Genomic DNA, 8,816 nt, shown 5'->3' on the forward strand with positions numbered 1-8,816 from the left:
ACTGGTTTGGGGAGAGAAAGCAGCAATGATTTTAATAGCAGGTTCCTCCCATTCTCTCTCCCTTCCCCTGGACACACCCTGTACACACACAGCCCGTGAATGACCTCTCCTTTCCCCCCTCTCACTCCATGTTCCGTGACCAGTTCCTAATCCACTCCGCCTCTTACAAACAGCCCCCGGACTCCCCCAGAACTTCCCCCGTACTCAATGCCGATCACTGAGCCCATCTGCGGACACGGTCCCGAAGCGATGATCTGCTGTAACGAGGCTGCTCTTTGCTCCCTTCCCCCGGGGGCCGTGATCTCTCCATTCCCAGCTGTTTGAAACTATCTTCTTCCGCTCACTGAGGGAATGGCGCCCACAATTCCCAATCCAAAATTCGATGGAAACTTTCCCCAATTGGAATTTTTCCGAGTCTGAGCAAAGTAAGTGGGTCTGGGGGAGAGGTCAGAGGGAATGGGGTCCACAGGCAGTGCAGGAACAGGAACCCGAATGGGAAACAGATGGGATTCCACCAGTGCCTAACGCTGGAATCCAGACTGACTTTACAATCTCCAACTATTAAACTAGATGTTTCCATCCCTGCTGTTTCTCTCGGGGTCTTTTGATGGTAAAGAGCCTTTCAGAGATAAAGTGATCGGCTGTGAAATCAGCCAATGGATTCTCTTCATTAATGGCCCCTATAATGTGTGACTGGGAGAGGATTTCCCAAACCAATCCTGGAGAAACATGGGAGGAAAGTGGGAGTCGGTGTATTTGCTGGGACCGTGTAGGGTTAATATCAGGCAGCAACAGTCGCAGATTAATTTAACCGGAGTGAAACTGTAGGTCACTGAGAGTAATATCGAACAGCCCTGAGCTGTAAAACTGCAGATAGTACAACAGGCATTAGAGGGTTAAATGTGACCCATTGTTTCTGTCCCTCTCTGTACTGTCCCCGAGTGTGGGATTAATAGTGTTTCTGACCCTTGTACAATATCAGTGAGAGATGAGATTGCATCTTCTGTCTCTCCAACGCGATCTTTCTGGATAAAACCGCACTTTACCGGTCAGTCTGGAACTAATACTGTTAACGTCTGTCTGTCACTGTGTCTCACCGCTCTCTCTGTCTCTCTCACCGTGTCTGCCTCCCTCTCTCTCTCTGCTGCTGTATATGAAGGCGGATACTGCTATTGAGCGTGATTTGGACACAGATAGGGAGTGTAAGACTGATACTGTCTCTCTCTCTCTCTATTGCTGGACATGAAAGTGGGATACTGTCTGATATAAAATAGAGAGAATGAGATGTCCGGGCCGGGCCTCACTGTAACTGGGGATGTGTTCGGCTCCAGTCCCAGTTCATGGTCATAATCTTTTCACAGATTCAGGGCGAGAGTCTCTGTGAGACGGTAACACTGGCGGAGAAACTCCGCGTCATAACTCAAACCACAACACATGAGATTCTCCAAATAAGCTGGAATAAGGTGATTGTAAAACGCTGAACCCGTCTGGGAGGGGATGTGTGGGGAGATGGAACAGGGAAACAGACTGAAATGGATGAGCGGAGTTGACTTGTTATTGAATGGACTGAATTTAGGCAGGAATATTAACGATTTCTCATTGTAACGGGGCTTATTTGAAAGCTTCGGGTTTTGGGAACCCTTGAATATGAAGCCCGGGTCTGTCAGGGTTTGTGCGGAGCGCTGAGGTTCGGTTCTATTATCGATAAACGGTTTGAAACTGTCGGATGGAGAGAACTGGAGGTGGAGCTGGAAGATCAGAGGCCGCTCTCCACTCTGTCACTCTGACTGTCTCCTCCCCTCCCGATTTCTCTGTTTGATCCCCCATATGGAACCAAAGCGGGTCGGTGGACTCTAAACACGGTTTACTCGTTAACAGGGCGAAAGGCGAGTCATGTTCCTGATCTCCTGGGCACCAGGCAATTCACTGTTAGTTGTTTCTGTACAGTTTTACAGTTCAGTGATTCCCCAGTGAGTTTGATGCGTTATGTAAATAATCCAACAAAATAGGACAGAAACGGAGCGAAGCGCTGAATTCCACAGATGTAGAAAGGTTAGTCGAGCAATTCTGGTGATTCTTTACGAGCCCAGCATGGGAAGTAGTTTAAATAAATGCATAAAATCTGGTGATGTGTGGGCTGGGGTCTATAAGTCACCGTTTAAAGTACCGGACTGTGGTCACTGCCCCGACTCCAGTCCCATTAATACCTCATCTCGTCCACATCGAGACAAAAACAGCTCAAAGCCACACTGGGAGCATGATATCAGGGTCTCCCTTCAGACAGTAACCAGCCCTTTCACAGATATAGAGGGCGGCTCTGAAAAGAGCCTTTACATCGAGTTACATTGAAACTACAGCACAGAAACAGGCCATTCGGCCCAACTCGTCTATGCCGGCGTTTATGCTGCTCATGAGCCTCCTCCTTCCTTACTTCATCTAACCCTATCGGCATATCCTTCTATTCCTTTCTCCCTCATGTGCTGATCTATCTTCCCCTTAAATGCCTCGATGTTATTTGCCTCAGCTGCTCCTCGTAGTTGCAAGTTCCACATTCTAACTACTCTCTGGGTAAAGCAATTTCTCCTGAATTCCCTATTTGATTTATTAGCGACTATTTTATGTTTATTACCTGAAGTTTTGGACTCCCCACAAGTGGAAACATTTTCTCCACATCTATCCTAACAAACCCTATCATTATCTTAAAAACCTCGATCAGATCAACCCTCAGCCTTCTCTTTTCCAGTGAAACGAGACCCAGTCTGTTCAGTCTTTCCTGATAAGAATATCCTCTCATTTCTGGTATCATCCTTGTGAATCTTGTCTGCACCTTCTCCAATGCCCCTATGTCTATAATATGGAGACGAGACCTGTTCACAGTATTCCAAGTCTGGTCTAAACAAGGTTCTATACAAGTTTAACATAACTTCTTTGCTTTTCAACTCTATCCCTCTAGAAATGAATCCTAGTGTTTGATTTGTCTTTTTATGACCTGATTAACCTGGGTCGCTACTTTTAGTAATTTGTGTATCTGTACCACTAGATCCCTTTGCTCCTCTATCCCGTTTAGACTCTTATTATCCAAGCAGTGTGTGACCTCCTGATTCTTCATTCTGCAAGTTTATTAATTCCCTCTTGCATTTTGATGCATTTTTCCTTTGTATTAACTAAATCCCCCAATTTGGTGTCGTCCACAAATTTTGGAATTGTACTTCCGATTCCCGAATCCAAATCGTTAATGTAAATTGTGAAGAACAGTGGTCCCAGCAACTGGAACTCCACTTCCCACCTTTTGCTAGTCTGAGTAGCGACCGTTAACCTCTATTCTCGGCTTTCAGTTTTGTAGCCAACTTACTATCCATTCTGCCACCTGACCCTGACTCCACGTGCTCTGAACTTAGCCTTGAATCTACAATGTGGTACATTATAGAAGGCCTTCGGAAAATCCAAATATATCACATCGACTGCATTAAACTTGTCTGCACTTTCTGTTCCTTCTTCAAAGATTTCAATCAGGTTGGTCCTGTCCTTTGGGTTATCAGATTAAGCCTTGGCCGGTTTACTTGCTCTTGGAGCTCACAATGCTGGTTTTCTTCGGCAGCAGCACGGCCTGGATATCAGACAACACCCTGAGCGATGGTCACCCGTCCCAGCAGCATGTTGAGCTCCTCGTCGTTGCGGATGGCCAGCTGCAGGTGTCTGGGGATGATGCGGGTCTTCTTGTTTGTCCCAGGCCGCGTGGCCGGCCAGCTGGAGGATTTCAGCTGTCAGATACTCGATGCACAGCAGCCAGATAGACCGGGGCTCCGGCACCCACACGTTCAGCATAGTTCCCCTTTCGCAGGAGCCTGTGAACACGGGTAACAGGGAACTGCAGTCCGGCCCGGGATGAGCGAATCTTGGCCTTGGACAGAGCTTTACCGCCGGTTTTTCCTCTTCCAGACATTTCCACAATCTCACAAACACTTTCACAAAGAATGAAGAAATCCTCCCGCACTCGCCCTTCTTATACCTTCTGGAGGAGTACAGTGGGGGCACTTGTGATGGGTCTCTCTCAGAGTGTTTACACTGCCCGCTCACCCTCACTGATATTCTATCTTTGAACTGCTGTAATATTGACCTTTAGTAATATTGCTGCTCCTCCTGCTTTCCCTATTCCCCTGTCCTTTCTAAAGATCTTATAGACTTGAATATTAAGCTGCCATTCCTGCCCAGTTGGTGGTCAGGTCTCTGTAATGATTTAATGGAATTATTTAACTTTACTCAAAGGCTGATGTGAGCTGTGGTAAAATGTATTTCCAGCTGGTCAAGTATTGCAGGTATCGACTGTCTCTTCAGTCCGATATCAGGTGAAGAATTACTGGCTGGTGTGGAATTTCCATTGATTGGGGGTTGGTGAAATCTACTGGGCGGAAACAGGAACTGCAACAGAGCGAGAAAGGATCCGTCAGAAACCAGTTCAAATGAAGAACAAAATCCAACAGCCTGCAGTGTCTGGTCAGGATCTGATGTTTGGGAACTATTTTATTCGGTTATTTTCAGCGATGGTGGTATAGTGGTGAGCATAGCTGCCTTCCAAGCAGTTGACCCGGGTTCGATTCCCGGTCATCGCAGTTAAGTGTTCTTATTAGTTTATTTCCATCAGGAACTCTTAAGTTTACAGCCGAATTTGATGCAGTTCAGTTGGATATTGTTTCCAAAAAATAATCGCGTGCAATTATAGTAAAATATTTTCAACCTTCATTTCTTTTGCCTCTGGAAGGAAAAGAGGAAAAACATGCTGGAAATACTGAGATACCAAGGGTCTAATGAGAGTGAGGAAAGGAAATGATATGTTCGCCTTTATTGTCAGGGTGTTGGAATATAAGAGTAAGGAGGTCTTGCTGCAATTGTAGTATGAGGAAATATTGTGTAAAACTGGCCAATATTCGGTGGAGTTCAGAAGAATGAGAGGAGATCGCATTGAAATGTATAAAATTCTTAGAAGGCTTGACAGGGCAGATGCTGAGAGTCTGATTCCCCTGACTGGAGAGTCAAGAACTCGAGCTCATCGTCTCAAGATAAGGGGTCGGCCATTTAGGACCGACATGAGGAAACATTTCTTCACTCAAAGGATTGTGAATCTTTGGAATTCTCTGCACCCCAGAGGGCTGTGGATGCTCAGTCGTTGAGTTATATTCAAAGCTGAGATCGATAGATTTTAAGAGAGCAACATGCATTATAAAGAGTTGGACGACCATGCATTATAAACAGTGAGAGCACCATGCATTATAAAAGTGAGAGCACCATGGATTGTTATCAGTGAGAGCACCATGCATTTAAAAAAGTGAGAGCACCATGCATGACAAACAGTGAGAGCAGCATTGATTATGAACAGTGAGACCAATATGCATTTTAAACAGTTAGAGCACCGTGCATTATAAACAGTGAGAGCACCGTGCATTATAAACAGTGAGAGCAACATGCATTATAAACAGTGAGAGCACCATGCATTATAACCAGTGAGATCACCATGCATTATAATCAGTGAGAGCAGCATTGATTATGAACAGTGAGACCAATATGCATTATAAACAGTGAGAGCACCATGCATTATAAAAAGTAAGAGCACCGTGCATTATAAACAGTGAGAGCACCATGCACTATAAACAGTGAGAGAACCATGCATTGCAAACAGTGAGAGCAGCATTGATTATGAACAGTGAGACCACGATGCATTTAAAACAGTGAGAGCACCGTGCATTATAAGCAGAGAGAGCACCATGCATTGTAAACAGTGAGAGCAACATGCATTTTAAACAGTGAGAGCACCACGCATGATAAACAGTGAGAGCACCGTGCACGATAAACAGTGAGAGCACCGTGCACGATAAACAGTGAGAGCACCATGCATTATATACAGTGAGTGCACCATGCATTACAAGCAGTGAGAGCACTATGCACATTAAACAGTGAGAGCACCATGCATTATAAACTGTCAGAACACCATGCATTATAAACAGTAGGAGCACAATGCATTATAAACAGTGAGAGCACCATGCATTATAAACAGTGAGAGCACTGTGCATTATAAGCAGTGAGAGCACAAAGCATTATAAACAGTGAGAGCACAATGCATTGAATGCAGTGAGAGCAACATGCATGATAAACAGTGAGAGCAACGTGTATTATAAACAGTGAGAGCACCATGCATTATAAACAATGAGAGCAACGTGCATTATAAACAGTGAGAGCACCATGCACATTAAACAGTGAGAGCACCATGCATTATAAACTGTCAGAACACCATGCATTATAAACAGTAGGAGCACAATGCATTATAAACAGTGAGAGCACCATGCATTATAAACAGTGAGAGCACTGTGCATTGAATGCAGTGAGAGCAACATGCATGATAAACAGTGAGAGCAACGTGTATTATAAACAGTGAGAGCACCATGCATTATAAACAATGAGAGCAACGTGCATTATAAACAGTGAGAGCACCATGCATTATAAACAGTGAGAGCACCATGCATTATAAACAGTGAGAGCAACATGCATTATAAACAGTGAGAGCACCATGCATTATAACCAGTGAGAGCACCATGCATTATAATCAGTGAGAGCAGCATTGATTATGAACAGTGAGACCAATATGCATTATAAACAGTGAGAGCACCATGCATTATAAACAGTAAGAGCACCATGCATTATAAACAGTGAGAGAACCATGCATTATACACAGAGAGATACCAAGCATTATATACAGTGAGAGCACGATGCATTATAAACAGTGAAAGCACCATGCATGATAAACAGTGAGCGCACCATGCATTATAAACAGTGAGAGCACGATGCATTATATACAGTGAGTGCACCATGCATTACAAGCAGTGAGAGCACTATGCACATTAAACAGTGAGAGCACCATGCATTATAAACTGTCAGAACACCATGCATTATAAACAGTAGGAGCACAATGCATTATAAACAGTGAGAGCACCATGCATTATAAACAGTGAGAGCACCATGCATTTTAAGCAGTGAGATCAACATGCATGATAAACAGTGAGAGCACAATGCATTGAATGCAGTGAGAGCAACTTGCATGATAAACAGTGAGAGCAACGTGTATTATAAACAGTGAGAGCACCATGCATTATAAACAGTGAGAGCAACGTGCATTATAAACAGTGAGAGCACCATGCATTATAAACAGTGAGAGCACCATGCATTATATACAGTGAGTGCACCATGCCTTATAAGCAGTGAGAGCACTATGCACATTAAACAGTGAGAGCACCATGCATTATAAACAGTGAGATACCAAGCATTATAGACAGTGAGAGCACGATGCATTTTAAACAGTGAGAGGACCATGCATTTCAACCAGTGAGAGCACCATGCATTATAAACAGTGAGAGCGCCATGCATTATAAACAGTGAGAGCGCCATGCATTATAAACAGTGAGAGCGCCATGCATTATAAACAGTGAGAGCGCCATGCATTATAAGCAGTGAGAGCACCATGCATTTTAAACAGTGAGAGGACCATGCATTATCAACAGTGAGAGACCAATGCATTTTAAACAGTGAGAGCACCATGCATTACAAACAGTGAGAGGAGCATTGATTATGAACAGTGAGACCAATATGCATTATAAACAGTGAGAGCACCTTGCATTAGAAACAGTGGGAGCACCATGCATTATAAAGAGTGAGAGCAACATGCATTATAAACATTGAGAGCACCATGCATTGTAAGCAGTGAGAACACCATGCATTTAAAACAGTGTGAGCACCATGCATTATAAAGAGTGAGAGCCCCATGCATTTTAAACAGTGAGAGCACCGTGCATTTTAAACAGTGAGAGCACCGTGCATTATAAACAGTGAGAGCACCGTGCATTTTAAACAGTGAGAGCACCTTGTATTTTAAACTGTGAGTGCACCTTGTATTTTAAACTGTGAGTGCACCTTGTATTTTGAACTGTGAGAGCACCGTGCATTTTAAACAGTGCACCTTGTATTTTAAACTGTGAGAGCACCATGCATTATAAATTGTGAGAGCACCATGCATTAAAAACAGTGAGAGCACCATGCATTGTAAACAGTGAGATACCAAGCATTATATACAGTGAGAGCACCATGCATTTTAAACAATGAGAGCACACTGCATGACAAACTGTGGGAGCACCATGCTTTATAAGCAGTGAGAGCACCATGCATTATAAACCGTGAGAGCACCATGCATTTAAAAAAGTGAGAGCACCATGCATTTTAAACAGTGAGAGCACCATGCATTATGGGCAGAGAGAGCACCATGCATTTTAAACAGTGAGAGAACCATGCATTTTAAACAGTGAGAGCACCGTGCATTATAAACAGTGAGAGCACCGTGCATTTAAAACAGTGAGAGCACCGTGCATTTTAAACAGTGAGAGCACCTTGTATTTTAAACAGTGAGAGCAACGTGCATTTTTATCAGTAAGTGCACCGTGCATTTTAAACAGTGAGAGCACCGTGCATTTTAAACAGTGAGAGCACCATGCATTATGAATAGTGAGAGCACCGTGCATTTAAAACAGTGAGAGCACCGAGCATTTTAAACAGCAATTGCACCTTGTATTTTGAACAGTGAGAGCACCGTGCATTTTAAACAGTGAGAGCACCGTGCATTTTAAACAGTGAGAGCACCGTGCATTTTAAACAATGAGAGCACCGTGCATTTTAAACAGTGAGAGCACCGTGCATTATAAACATTGAGTGCACTGTGCATTTTAAACAGTGAGAGCACCTTGTATTTTAAACCGTGAGTGCACCTTGTATTTTAAACT

The 8,816-nt window shown here is 43.8% G+C and overlaps 1 non-coding gene across 1 annotated transcript; it reads left to right on the forward strand.

Moving 5' to 3' along the window:
* The first annotated feature begins 4,538 nt into the window (after window positions 1–4,538).
* On the forward strand, window positions 4,539–4,610 carry trnag-ucc (transfer RNA glycine (anticodon UCC)). The gene has a single exon. It is a non-coding gene; the product is annotated as a tRNA-Gly (tRNA).
* Window positions 4,611–8,816: the final 4,206 nt, after the last annotated feature.

Source organism: Heptranchias perlo, unplaced genomic scaffold, assembly GCF_035084215.1.
Source record: "Heptranchias perlo isolate sHepPer1 unplaced genomic scaffold, sHepPer1.hap1 HAP1_SCAFFOLD_63, whole genome shotgun sequence".
NCBI lineage: Eukaryota > Metazoa > Chordata > Chondrichthyes > Hexanchiformes > Hexanchidae > Heptranchias > Heptranchias perlo.